This window comes from Malania oleifera, chromosome 2 (genome assembly GCF_029873635.1).
Source record: "Malania oleifera isolate guangnan ecotype guangnan chromosome 2, ASM2987363v1, whole genome shotgun sequence".
Lineage (NCBI taxonomy): Eukaryota > Viridiplantae > Streptophyta > Magnoliopsida > Santalales > Ximeniaceae > Malania > Malania oleifera.
Genome location: NC_080418.1, coordinates 5,230,456 through 5,245,833, shown reverse-complemented (window position 1 = coordinate 5,245,833; position 15,378 = coordinate 5,230,456). Strand labels below are relative to the sequence as shown.

At 34.3% G+C, this 15,378-nt stretch overlaps 1 non-coding gene across 1 annotated transcript; it reads left to right on the top strand.

The window, feature by feature from the left end:
- Positions 1-11,137: 11,137 nt before the first annotated feature.
- LOC131150056 (small nucleolar RNA SNORD25) lies at positions 11,138-11,220 on the top strand. The gene has a single exon (XR_009135441.1). It is a non-coding gene; the product is annotated as a small nucleolar RNA SNORD25 (small nucleolar RNA).
- Positions 11,221-15,378: the final 4,158 nt, after the last annotated feature.

Here is a 15,378-nt window from a genome sequence, read left to right as displayed (position 1 = left end):
AATGTTTTAATCAAAAAATTGAATTATGCTCTTGTTGCCATAGTTACTTGATTTGCCATATGACCTTGCATGTGAATCTTAAATCCTTTTTGGGATCATTATGGTTATGATTTTTTCTGATTATAATTTAGTATGTGCATAATTGACAACCCAGAAAAATGTTGCTTGATTGTCTTAAAACTAAAGTTCTCTTTTTCTTCAAGCAACTCCCCCAGTACTTTTTGCACATATCAAAGGGGAATATATATATATATTTATCATATACATATGTATATCTATATCTATATCTATATACTTATATATATATATATATATATATATATATATATCTATTTATGAAAGCAAGAACTGAACTCATATAGAATATATTGTATGTCTTGCTAGTGTGCTTACATGCCTGCATGACTTGTGCTTTCTCTATATTAAAATTTTATGTCATGAAATCTCTTAAGGGTGTTGCATTACATAACTGGTTCATTGATAATATGTAAAAATGCATGTGAACTAGTTAGACTATATTTATGCTCAAAATTTTTTTGGTATCATATGTCATGTGTCTTTAACTCAAATCTTCCACGGGTCTTATGATATGTTTCAACTTCAAATGGTTTGTGTATTTTTCTGGTCTAATCATGTTTGATATGTCATTTGAACCTCATAATAACCAGTTATCCTGTTTGTGTGCTTAGTTGAGGTTATCTTTGTCATTCTTTGTGCATAAGTATGACTATCATATTTTTAAATGATTCAAAGATTATACTTCTAATCTATGCGTTCACCATACTGAACTGTTTGAGTAGTCGTGGATGAATTGTTAGGAAATATAAACTCAAACAGGTTACATATTATACAGGATTTATTTTTGGAAAGTCTAATTTACAAACGGCACTCTGCCAAAATTTTTCTAAATCTTTCCAAAATTTCTCTTGTATAACTGTACTAATTACCCATGGCCTAGGGTTTTATTTCAAATGACCCTTTTTGCTGGTGCCAAAAGGGGGAGACGAAAAGGCAAAAATAATGGGTTAATGGTTTTATTTAAATACTTTAGATGCGTATTGTGAGGGGGAGCCTTCTTAGGCTTAACCCTATATTTTTGTTTGTCGTATTTGTCATCATCAAAAAGGGGGAGATTGTTAACATTATTGGTCATGCCCGGTTTTGATTATGACAAAGACTCATTATATCTAATGAGTGTTTGAGGTTTTGTGCAGGAACTAAGAGTGATAAGATCAAGATGTGCACAAAGCAAGAAAAGCTTGAAGACCAATTTATAATTCAGCATTGTAATATATTTATATTGGTCTGTAATAGTAAGTAGGTATTTGGTTTGTAATAAGCTCACACACAACACATGTATGATTTACTACATAAGCTCAAACAAACCATGAATGAGAAAGGACCTTAGAAAGACCTTAGGGTGTACCCTTCGATCGACCGAAAGTCAACCGACATCGGATTTTTTTGGTGTCTTCAAATTGGACCTCAAGTGATCCTAAGACACACACATTTTCACATATACTTGTTAGGTACTTGAATAGGGTTTGTATGATTAGAAACGGGACCAAAATGCACATTTGGTGCACTTTCGGTCGACTGAACCAGATAGTTCATTCTGCCCTGGTCGACCGAAACCATGCCTGGGTCAATTGTTGACCAAGGCCCTGGTCGACCGAACCAGGTAGTTCAAAAGACCCTGGTCGACCGAAACCCCCAAAGGTCAAAAGTTTGACCATCTGATCGACCGACCACTTTTGTACTCCAACTACCTGGTCGACCGAACCTCAGAAAATTGAGAAATCGCCCTCTCCTGGTCGACCGAGCCTTCAGTTCAAAAGTCCCCTAGTCGACCGAAGCATATGAGACTTAGTCGAATGAGCTTGTTCTGGTCGACCGGACCTCTTGGGTTGCCCTGATTTTTTACTGTAATTAATATTTTTTAAACAGAGTTAAAATGCTTTAAACATTATTAAACTTTCCTAAGAATACCCAATAGGTCCCCAACGGTCATATTTTCTCCCATGCCTATATATATGAGTTCATTTGAGAAAATTAAGGGTGATTAGCCACCTTGATTAGGGAAGAATTCTCTGAAAAATAAAAACCCTATACTACTCATTTTCTTACTCAAATCACTCACACTTGCCTTCTATCATTGCCTACATCATTTGTAAGTGGATTGAGTGTGTTTGGAAAGGTTTGCTCTCCTTGTTCTATTTTGCTTGGCACAATTTTATTTGAGAGCAAAAACCTAAGGATTCTTAAAGGACTTTGTTGATAAGTCTATCCTAAGAAGACTGTGTTAGAGCTTCTAAAGCTTGCACCTTCATTGCAAGATCTTGAGAAGAGTGTATTTGTTTTTGGTTGCAAAAAATTTTCAAACACTTCCAAATATCTATTGCGCTTTTATCTTGCAAAATATTTGAAGAGATATTTGTTTGTGTAATAGTGATCTTTGTTGCAATATTCTTTCACTCATATATTATTTGCTGAATACAAAGATTACACATATTTTGCAAACTAAGCATATACATCATTTAATACCAACATGCTTGAGATATCTTGCTGATTGAAATACTGGAGACATGACATCTTTGTGTGAACTTATTTGTTGAATATCTTGTGATACAAAAATTATTTGTTTGACACTCTCACGTACGCATTACACTGATAGAAAATACTTTGAGAGTTGAACCATCTAGACCACATTGAGCTTACATATTGAATCATATTGTGGTATATGTTATTGCGCGTATTTGGATACATATTTGCTTTACACGAAAGCACAATCACTGTACCATCTGATTATATAGACATTTGTTGTATATCCAGGTACGGGCTTGAAGAGGGAGACTAGCCCTGGAATAGTCCCGAATTGGCTTAAACCCGGTTAGGAAAGCTAGATGCGTCGTCCTGATAAGGCGTGTAGGTTGAGGTCAGCCCCGCTAATTGACCTGGTTAAGGTTAAGGTCTGCCCTATGTTAATTTGACCTGGTTGTAAACGGTGCCGCTCCACCTTTAAGTGAGCTTCTAGTGGAATCCTCTGGCTTGCGAGTTAGAGCCGGGGACGTAGACACAGTTGGCCGAACCCCGATAACATATCGTGTATCTATTTACATTTCAGCACTTTATATTTACCGCACGTATATGTTATTGTATGAATGATGTTCATGATTTAAATTCCACATATTTTATTTATTTGTACATTTGAAATTGTGTAGAAAGACCCTAGGTTACCAAATCATATTAACTTCTGACTTAACTTAGGAGAAAAGTTTAAAATTTCCAATTCACCCCCCCTCTTGGGAATACACCAATTCTAACACACACCTATGGACTCCTCCGGTAAAATAATATTGCCTTCTTTTTTAATATTGTCCCCAATTGGTTGGGCACAAAGATGTATCAAATGCACTCAAATAGCTTGAAATGTGAACAATTGACTTTCTCTTGTACAGTACTGGTTTGTGCCATAGAGCTTCGCCCTTCATTTTTTCAAAGATTTCTGAGTTTCCTTCCGCTATCTTCATGATATTCCATTAAATTTTGGAGTATATAGCTTATACTGTTTAGTCCTTACTAGCATGACAACTAAGATATGCCTTTGATCATAAAAGCTAGTGCTTTGCTTATGTATATGCAGCAGTGGGTTTACATGTGCAGTGATAGAGTAGTTGTTATGTTTAGTGTTGAGTTTATCGATGTATTTGTAACCCTATTAGTTAGGTTCCCAAAGTAGGAGATTCAACGGGACAATAAAAGTAGCTAAGTGTGGTTTACTTTTTTCACATTGTGGGATTTTATTTTCTAAAGCTGGAGCTAATTTTTTTTTTTTTCATTTGACATCTAAACTTCTAATTGACATTATACTGAAAATCGATTCTAAATCTCATATTTCTGTTTTGATAAGAAAAGAAGGAAGGAGGAAAAATATGAAGGGGCAGCACAGCAGGACTCGTCGACGAAGTGCCTATGCTCGTCGACGAAGGGCCTATGCTCGTCGATGAGGGAACAGCAGAGATTTGTCGACGAAGGCTCTAAAGCTCATCAACAAATAATTACCCATAGTAGGAATTTTTTAGACTTCTGGCATCATTGACGAGATCCTTGTATTCGTCGACGAAGGGACTTCTTGGTCTCGTCGATGAGGCTCTGTGTTCGTCGACGAAAGGCACCTGGGCTGCGGTAGTTTTTCTAAATTTTGAATATTTGAACGTTGGGTGGTTGGGCAAACGAGGGGAAACCTCCGAGGAAACTCTATATATGTCATCTAGGCATATTTTGAGAGAGAGAGAGAGAGAGAGAGAGAGAGAGAGAGAGAGTGATCATTATTGGAGTGTATTGTGTACATTTTGATTTCCTTAGTAAAATTTGTGTGTCATTGCTTCCGTGGATGCAAGTTTTGCCGAACCACGTAAATCTTTGTGTTGATCTTATTCTGGTTGTGTGTATTATTTACATCACTTGTTGTTGTTTATTCCATTGTGCATCTTCATCATACGATCCATATCACTACAAATTGGTATCGGAGCGATTGTTGTTATGGCATCGGGATCGTCTTCTGCAAAATTTAACATTGTCAAATTCAATGGAATCGGAAACTTCGATTTATGGCAGAGGAGAGTGAAAGATATTCTTGTGCAACAAGGAATGACTAAAGCTCTGCTTGATACTCAACCGAAAGGAATGGATGAGGCAACATGGTTAGACTTGAAAGCAAAGGCAGTGTCGACAATACGCTTATGTTTGAACGACAAAGTTCTCTATCGGGTGATGAAGGAGGATTCTCCAACAGCTATCTGGCGAAAGTTAGAAAGTCGGTACATGTCTAAATCCCTCAATAACAATTTTTTTTTCTCAAGCAGCGTTTATATTGGCTTAAGATGGTAGAAAGATCTAGTCTAGATCAACACATCAATGCATATAATCAAATCATAAGTGATCTTATAAGAGTTGCTGTGAAGTTTGATGAGGATGATAAGGCTTTGATGTTCTTAATTCTTTGCCCTCAACTCATACCTACAAAAATCTTGTAACCACTCTTACGTGGGGAAAAGAAACACTTGATTTGGAAGAGGTAACGAGTTCTTAGTTAAATTTTCATCAAAGGTTAAAAATATGTGATGAAGGGGAAGTACTTGTGGTAAAGGATTGTAATAAGCGAGGCAAAGGAAAGTTTAAAAATGAGTCTAATCAGAAATCCTAGAATCAATTAAAGAAGAAGAAGGAAATCCAATGTTATAAATACTGTAAAAAAAGGCATATAAAATCGGAGTGTCCGGATTGGAAGAAGGGAAATGCTAATAAGCATAAGGGGATTTCTAAATCTGTGAATGTTATTCAAGAAGAGGATTCAATAGATGGTGATATTCTATCAGTTTCAACAGAGTCGGAAAATCTAACAGACTCTTGGATACTTGACTCGGCATGTTTTTATCACATGACTCCAAACAATGAGTGGTTCAGCACTTACAGGTTAGTAAATTCTGGAACAGTTCTTATGGGTAATGATGCTTCTTGCAAGATCGTTGGCATAGGAAATGTAAAGATAAAAACGTTTGATGGTGCTGTAAGAACATTGTGTAATGTAAAACATATACCTGAGTTGAGAAAGAGTTTGATATCTCTTGGCACTTTGGATTGTAATGACTATAATTATAAGTCCAAAGGTGGAGTCTTGATAGTATGGAAATGTAATCTAACTGTGATGAAAGGGCAGAAGATGGATGGAAATATTTACACGTTGTAGGGAACTACCATTATAGGTGAAGTTGCACCGTGGATGTTGAATCAGATAAGACCGTCTTATGGCATATGTGTCTTGGGAATATGGGATAACATGGCATGAAAGAACTACAAAAGAGAAAATTGTTGAAAGATTTAAAATCATGTCCGTTGGAATTCTGTAGATTTTGTGTTCTTGGAAAACAGAATAGAGCAAAATTTAGTTCAGCTACTCACAAGATGAAAGGAATTCTTAACTATGTACATTTAGATGTTTGGGGCCTAGTAAAAGTTGCATCAAAGGGTGGACATGTGTACTATGAGAGTTTCATTGATGATTACTCACGGAAGGTTTGGGTTTACTTCATGCGTCACAAATCTAGTACGTTTTCCAAGTTTAAGATTTGGAAGACTGAAGTGGAAAACTTGATAGGGAGGAGAATCAAATATTTAAGTTCGGATAATGGGATCGAGTATGTTGATTCTTGGTTTATGGAGTTTTGTGCGAAGTAGGGCATCAAGAGACATTTTATAGTTTGCCGGACACCTCAGCAAAATGGTGTAGCAGAACAGATGAACCAAACTATTGCTGATAAGGCAAGGTGTCTCAGATTGAATGTAGGGCTACCGAAGAATTTCTGGGCCCAGGCAATTAGTATGGTTTGTTTTCTGGTTAACCAATCACCAAAGGCATCACTAACGGGTAAAGTGGCGGAAGAGGTTTGGACCGGAAATGTAGCAGACTACTCCAAATTAAAGGTATTCGGGTGTCCAGCCTATGTCCAAGTATCTAGTGAGGAGAGGTCTACGCTTGATCCGAAGTCTCATCGTTGCATCTTCTTGGGATATCCAGAGGGTGAGAGGGGTATAAGTTGTGGGACCCAGTGGCAAACAAGGTGTTGATTAGTAAAGATATAGTCTTTGATGAGAAGGCTATGGTGAAATGTACTCAAGAGTTTGATGAACAGAAACGAGAGCCAGAAAGCTGGGGTAGTGATAAACTTACTGTGTAGGTGGAGTTGGAAGCTCAGGGCAACGGGAATGATCATGGTCCCGTGGTTGCAAGGAGCTCTAGCTTGGAAAGCCAACAAGTTGACAATATTTCATTAAGAAGATCCAGACACAGTATTCGACCTCCACCAAGGTATAGGTTTGAAGAGTTAGTGTCTTATGCTTTTCTTACTAGTTGCAACGACCCAACTACTTTTCAAGAGGCAGTGCACGACCAAGAGAAAGATAGATGGATTGGAGCAATGATTGAGGAAATGGAGTCGCATAAAAATAAACTTGAGAGTTGGTGGAACTTCCAAATGGGAAGAGACCAATTGGGTGCAAATGGGTGTACAAGAAGAATGAGGCAATATCAGAAAAGGAATGTGAGAAGTTCAAGGCACGATTAGTGGCAAAAAAATACTCACAGAAGAAGGAGATAGATTATGATGAGATCTTTTCTCCATTGGTCCAATATACTTCTATTAGAGTTGTGTTGGGGTTAGTAGCTCATTTCTATCTTCATTTGGAACAAATGGATGTGAAGACAACGTTTCTTCACGGTGACTTGGAGGAACGAATATACATGGTACAGCCGGAGGGATTCATTGAACCAGGAAAAAAAAATTTTGTTTGCAAGTTGAAGAAATCTCTTTATGGGTTGAAACAATCTCCAAGGTAATGGTATAAACGGTTTGATTCATACGTGATGAAGATTTGCTACAAATAGTGTGAGTATGATTACTGCGTATATGTGAATAAACTTGATGATGACTCACTTATTTTCTTGTTATTGTATGTCGATGATATGTTGATAGCTACAAGAGATTTAATTGAGGTGAATCAGTTAAAGGACCTATTGCATAAGGAATTTGACATAAAGGATTTTGATTCAGCCAAGAAAATACTTGGGATGGAGATTCTTCTTGACAGGACTGCAGGAAAATTATGGTTATCTCAGAGTGGTTATGTTCAGAAAGTGTTGGAGAGGTTTAGCATGGCTGATGCAAGACCGGTGTGTACACCTCTAGCAAATCGTTTCAAATTGTCTATTGCAGATTGCCCAAATTCGGATGAGGAAATCCGGGACATGTCAAAGGTCCCCTATACTAGTGTTGTGGGGAGTTTAATGTATGTTATGGTTTGTACAAGGTCATATATAGCTCATGCGGTAAGCGTGGTGAGCAAGTTCTTCTCTAATTTAGGAAGACAGCATTGGAAAGCTATAAAATGGATACTCAGATACTTGTGGGGCACATTGGGATATGACATTATATTCAGCAAGCTATAGGGTTATCCTTCAATTATGGGGTTTGTTGATGCAGATTATGCTGGAGATAGGGATGATAGAAGGTCTACAAAGGGATATGTATTTACCCTTGTAGGAGGATCGGTATGTTGGAGATCCATGGTATAGTCTCTGGTTGCATTGTCCACGACTGAGGCGGAGTATATGGTAGTTGCCAAAACTGCAAAGGAGACCTTATGGCTTACTGGTTTAGTCAGAGAGATGGGGTTACAGTAAGATGGTGTGGTACTGCATTGTGATAGTCAGAGTGTCATTTACTTGGCGAAGAATCAGATGTACCATGCTAGGACCAAGCACATTGATGTAAGGTTCCATAGAGTTTGGGAATTGATTGCTTCGGGTGAACTTGTGTTGGAGAAAATTCACACATCTGATAATGCAACAGATATTCTGACCAAATCAATTACTTCAGAGAAGTTCAAGCATTGCTTAGAATTGCTCCATGTCTCCAAGTGATAGAAAGGAGACATACCCAACCAAGCGTTTTTAAATTCAAAGTGAAGCAGTTCATGTTTTTGAAATTCTCCTAAAGGGCGTATAATCGCCAAGGTGGAGATTATTATTTGTGACTTTTATACTTCCATTTTGATAAGCAAAGAAAGGAGGAAAAACATGAAAGGGCAGCACAACAGGACCCGTCGACAAAGGGCCTATGCTCATCAATGAGGGAACAACAGAGGTTCGTCGACAAAGGCTCTGAAGTTCGTAAACAAATAATTACCGAGAGTAGGAATTTTTCAGACTTCTAGCATCATCGACGAGAGCCATGTATTCTTCAATGAAGGGTCTTCTTGGTCTCGTCGACGAGGCTTTGTGTTCGTCAATGAGAGGCGCTTGAGCTGCTACAGTTTTTCTGAATTTTGAATTTTTGAATGTTTGGTGGTTAGGCAAACGAGAGGAAACCTCCGCAAAAACTCTATATATGTCATCTGGGCATATTTTGAGAGAGAGAGTGATCATTATTGAAGTGTATTGTGTACATTTTAATTTCTTTAGTGAAATTTGTGTGTCATTGCTTATGTGGATGTAGGTTTTGCCGAACCATGTAAATTTTTGTGTTGATCTTGTTCTGATTGTGTGTATTATTTACATTCACTTGTTATTATGTATTTCGCTGTGCATTTTCATCATATGATCCATATCACTACACTAAAATTCTAGAGCATGAAATTCTAGGATTTTCTTTGTCTTCCATTTGGATGACTTTGAAATTTTAGCATAGCCCAAAATCAAATTTGTGTATGGTTCATCATTAAATTTTCTAGGATTGGCTAACAGCTAGCACATGATTGCCCTGCTAATGGCAAAGAAACTTTCAATTTTATTGGATTACTAACCAAATAGAGCAATGTATTTATTTTGGTTACTAACCAAATAGTTAGGAGAATTAAATAACAAATAAGTTAATTGAATTTACCAAAAGCAGTTTGTGGCACAAAGGTTAAATGAGGATATTACTTTCATTGGAGCGCCACTTTCATGTCATGGGCATTGGGAAGAAACCACCTTAGAACAAGTCATGTGTCAATATAAAACTTCTTGGTATTACACAAACCTTTTTTTTTTTTTTCCATCATAAACATTTTAATTTCTTAATTTTATTTTGAAGTCCATTAACTTTTCAATGATTTTGAGATTTTGTTCCTCCAATATTTACTATTTTTATCCAAAATATAGATGTTGCAAGGTGCCCCCCGCGTGCGGAATGTGCCTCGAGACTGGCGAGGGGTTATAAATATTGAAAATTGAAATGAAGTTACCACTAATCTATTATTTACCTAAGTGCGGTTAGAATACCTAATTACTACTCATATTATTGGTCTCTAGACTAATCGTAAGTCAAGAAACCAATAGTCTCACTCTATTTTTATTAGAGTTGGAATCAGGAGTTAAGTTATGTGAACGAAAGGTATCAGCACCCCTTATGCACCAGTTCGATGAATGGTATCTAATTAATTATGAATTATCTCTAAATTGAATTTGATGATCTTTAATTAACTCATTTAAAAATAAAGTAGACAAATAATTAAAAGTTTAGAAGGGGAATAGAAATTAAGGTGTGATTTATGAATATCTAAAAAGACCTATAAATGAAGGGATCTTGTTAGATAAACTTCACTTAGAACTAATACAGGTGAGGTCTGATTAAACATGAAAAAGTAAAATTTTTTTTGTTTTCCTTTCTTTGCCCCAATATTTTCAAAGTTCCAAATTGACCATAAATTTATGAGAAAAGAGAAAAAAAAAAATACTCAAATGGTACAAAAAAAAGTGTTTCCTTTCTATCCTCACCCATATTATCATTTACAAAAGACATTCTAATAATCTAAGAAACTAATCTATCTTTAATTAAAATAGTAACATAGGAAACAACAAAAGGCAAACCACTTCTTTTAGTTTTAAAAAATATCTTAACACTTTCAATGAGAGACTCTCTCTCTTGGTTAATTTTGATTAGTTGTATCTTATACTTGTATTGCGCCAAATAATTAATGTTTTAACAAGATTAGTATTGATTCATTTAGGCTCATCAATCGGGCCCGTATTCTATTGGGCCGGGCTTGAAGTAAGCCTGACGTTGGGCCATTCCCAACTTTAGCCCATGGCACGACCAGCATCGGAACCGTCCGATCTGTTCGGCCAAATTATATGGAACCGTCCGATCGGCCTCTGGGTCCCCCGCCTCTATAAAACTTCCCTTTCGCCTCCTTCAGTCCCATCCTCGTCTCTTCGGTTCTCTGAAATTAGGGTTCATGATCTCTTCCTCCTTACAAGTTAGGGTTGTTGCCCTCCTTTTTTCACGTTTCTGTTAATTTCAATGTCTGGAAACACGCTTCACAAGAAAGGTGAGATTGTTGTGAGCGGATCTTCTAACTGCAATACCAATTTCTCTTTTTTGTTGTCGGTGATTTTGTTTGAGGCTTCTTAATCTGGTCAGTGAGGAAGATCGATTCCCATTTGACTCGTTCCCTTGAAGCAAAACGGACGTTGTTGCTCCTATTAATTATCTTCGTCACCGTCTCTCTTCGGTGCCGGAGAACACTGGGGCAACCACATATCTTCCCAGTTTTTTTTTTTTTTTAATCTTTTTATGGATCTTATTTAGTGGATCGAATCGACGGTGATGAGCCTACAGACCTGTAATGATTTGCGAGAATGATCGCAACCCTAATGAACATCTAAGGGACTGAGTCGATCAATCTTTATTACTCTGCTCTCTTGAGGGATCGTAGTAACCAACCAATCAATTATAAATTAATTATTTAATTAAAAATCAAAATTTTGATAAATTTAAATTTGGCATGGAGACTTGAAATTATACTCGTCTCTTTTCATAAATTTTCACTGCTTTAGAGGACAACTTCACCATTTATTTTGTGTAATTAAAATTATCACACAACCCCATTGTCAATTGTGTTTTGGAGATTTTATGAAATTCCATTGTGTGCATCTTTTTTGACATTGTCAAATTTTGGATCAAAGAAAAGAAAAGTGTATTATTTGTGGTCTTTATTAATTGGGTGAATTTATTTTAGCCCTGTACATAAGCTTGTGAAGGTTTTGAATTTTCTTCATTTGGTAATAATTCTTATACTACATTTGACTATGAATTTTGGAATTTAATATGATTTTGTGTCATGTTTAAATTAACATCAATTTAATATCCAATAACTCTTTGAAAACATAAAATTGATAATTTTAGATTGTATTTTTAAACAACTAGGTATCCTTTGAAAGAATATTAAACAGAGCAACATATTAAAAAGCTACTAAAAGTTACTTCAATATTTAGAAAAAGAGAACTATAATTTTATAAAATATCTTTCACTTTTTACTTTGATATGATGGGATAGATCAATGAAATACTTTTTTATAGGCAAAACAACGGACCCAAAAACATACACTGTTCTTTAGTTCGCATAGTTATGATTTCTCTACTTAAAATTTTGTATATTATCGAATTATGATGATTAGAACAGGAGCATTTTATGTTACAATGTCATAAGTAAATATGGTAGACATGCATCATATCGATTATTAAGATTTAGACCAACGATTGTAGTTGAATCGAGTCTTAATTAAAAATAGGTGAGTAAATAATAAATCTTTGATTATAAATGAGTATCAATTAAGTAACTATTAAGAAATATATAATATATTTATTTTAATTTTTTATTTAAAAATTTACCAAATATATATTTAAAAAAAAAAACAAAACTCATTTATTGTTTTCTTGTTAATATCCTAACATTTGTGAGTTAATAATACTTTTATTATTTAATTTAATTTTCTCTTTAAATATATTTTAAAATTTTGTTTGGAAATTTTAAAAATAGTACTTGCAACCTATTTATCATTTTTTCCCTCCTAAATATTTTAAAATATGTGTTTGTCTAACTTGTATATTATTTCTATTTATTTAAAAAACACATGGGCATCAAATATCATTATATATATATATATATATATATATAGAGAGAGAGAGAGAGAGAGAGAGAGAGAGAGAGAGAGAGAGGGAGGGAGGGAGACAGAGAATTCAATATTTTTTTTAATAAAAAACTTAAAAAGAGTCCCAAGTCACGTTTCAAGCTCAAATCTATTTTAAATGAGCGGATAATGAATCATTCAATTGTGACTTGTTTTGCTACCTCTACTTATCAAATATAGTTGACAGCTATAATTTATGTTTCCTAATATCTAAAAGTTGCATTATGATATTATGGATGAGTTTGTTAGTAATAAGTGACAACTAGAAATCTTGCTTAATAAGATACTGATGGTGCTGAGCTTAAAAAATAAAAGGCAAAAGATACTAGCCTCTAATGTTTGTTAGAAAGACAAGTACCCCCCCCCCTCGGAGATTTTAATAATTCCATTGACCTTCCCTAATGTTTTAGGAATATCGCATACTTCTCCTAAGATTTAATAAAAAGACGTAAACCTTTCATCAAAAATTTTTTTATTTTTCAAAATATAATAGGAGGTTTGTGTCTTTTTGACAGATCTCATGGAAGATTTTTAGAATTTGTGAAAGTTCGGAGAAGGTTTTACAAATTTTTAAAAGCTCAAGGAAAGTTTTTTTTTTTTTGTCAAATTTTAAGAAAGGTAAATGTCTTTTGCCCAAAAAAAAAAAAAAAAAAAAGAAGCATATCGTCGGGCACAAATGCAACACTTTGTAAAAGTAGGTAAACAAATTAATCCATAACATTTAAATTGGCAAGTGGTCTTGCTAGATAAGTGCATTTTTATTTTCTTATCTTTTTTAAAAAATGATTTAAAGAGACAGTTTAATTAATGCTATGTTAGATTATTTTGTGATTCATTTGAATGTAAGTAAACTTAGGTAATGTTTGAAGACATGTATTTTTGGATCTTAAATTTAGATTGAATGGTTTTGAATAATTTTTAATATAATTGTCTTGCATTTTATTCAAAAGTAATATAATATTTTAAAAAGTGTGATTTGAAATTTAAAAAATAGTACTTACAACCTATTTATTATTTTTTCCTCCTAAATATTTTTAAATATGTGGTTATATAATTGGTATATTATATATATTTATTTAAAAATACATCATACATGCATCAAATGCCATAATTTATACATATATAGATAATTCAATATTTTTTAATAAAAAACTAAAACGGTGTCCCAATATGTACCAATTCGAACCCGGTCAATCCATTTATTAATTGGGTCAAAGCAATTAGTGACAACAACAAATCTTGCTTAATCTAATATTGATGATGCTAAGCTTAAAAAAAAAAAAAACTAACTAAAGATAGTAATCTCCTCAAGTTTGATAAAAAATATAAGGATCTCTTTTGGAGTTTTAAAAATTCCATTGATCTTTGAGGTTTCTAAAATGTTACTTACCTCTCTTGAGATTTGACAAATGACACATTTGACAAAAAATCACACACCTCACGAAAAAAATATTTATTTTACCAAATATAAGAAACAAAAAAAATTTTATTTTTGCAAAATATGAAAGGAGATTTTTGTATTTGTGACAAACTTGAACGGAGGTCTCTAAATTTAATGGAAGCTCAAGGAAGGTATTTGGAATTTTTAAAATTTTAAGGGAAGTCAGTATCTTTCCGCTAAACTTTAGAAAAGGTTTATGTCTTTTGCCACCAAAAAAAAAAAAGAAAAGAGAAAAGAAGCATAATCATTGGGCACAAATGCAACACTTTGTAAAAGCAAGTAAACAAATTAATCCATAACATATTTCTTATTCAATAAATCAACAACTCATCTTATAGATAATTACATTTTTATTTCTCATTTTCTTTAAATCAATTATTTTAAAAAGACATTCCAGTGAAGACTACGTTAGATTATTTCGGATCTTGAATTTAGATTTGGATAGATTTAAATAAATTTTAATATAATTTTTTTTACATCTTATTCAAAATAAATACAAACCCAAACATTTTCAAGCATAAAATTAATAAGCAATTATTTATCCATATCATATCATTTTTGTATTGATCGAGAAATATAAATACTCTCTTTTTACATAAGAGCACTTATATAATTGCATTGCACATAAAAATAATTTATATTCGATTTAAGGTGGGATAGTTCTTAATCTAAAACCATTCAAATATTGTGCCCTGAAAAAAAAAAAATGCATAGTTAACAGGGTACTTATTATACATACATACATACATATATATATATATATATATATATATATAATTTTAACTTTTTTTTTTTTTTTTTTTCAAATGACACCATGTGATTCTATTGGGCCGTTACTCTATTGGGCCAACCCTGACCTTGGGCCGCTCTCAACTTTACCCCGAGGCACGACGAGCATCGCAACCGTCCGATCTGTGCGGCCAACGTATAAGGGAACCGTCCGATCTGCCTCACGGTCCTCGACCTATATAAAATCCCCTCCGCCTACCTCGATCCCGTCCTCCTCTTCGATATGAGAAAATTAGGGTTTTTATCTCGTCTTTCCAACTTCTTTCTATCAAATTAGGGTTCTTACTGTTTGTTTTTCGTTTCTGTTTGTTTTGTGTTTGGAAGCGTGCATCACTAGAAAGGTTGGATCTTTGTGAGTAAATATTCGAACAACACTACTAATTTTTCAATTTTTTTTTATTGATTTTGTTTGAGGCTTCTTAATCTGGTCAGTGAGGAAAGATCGATTCACATCTGACTCGTTCCCTTGAAGCAAAACGGAAGCTGCTGCTCTTTCTAGTTGTCTTCTTCACCGTCTCTCGTCGGTGTTGGAGAACACTGGGGCAACTACATTCCTTTCCAATGGTATTTCGCCATTGTTTTTATTTTTTTTTCAAAATTAGTTAATTTTTTAAAGTCGATTAACGAAGAAAGTTGA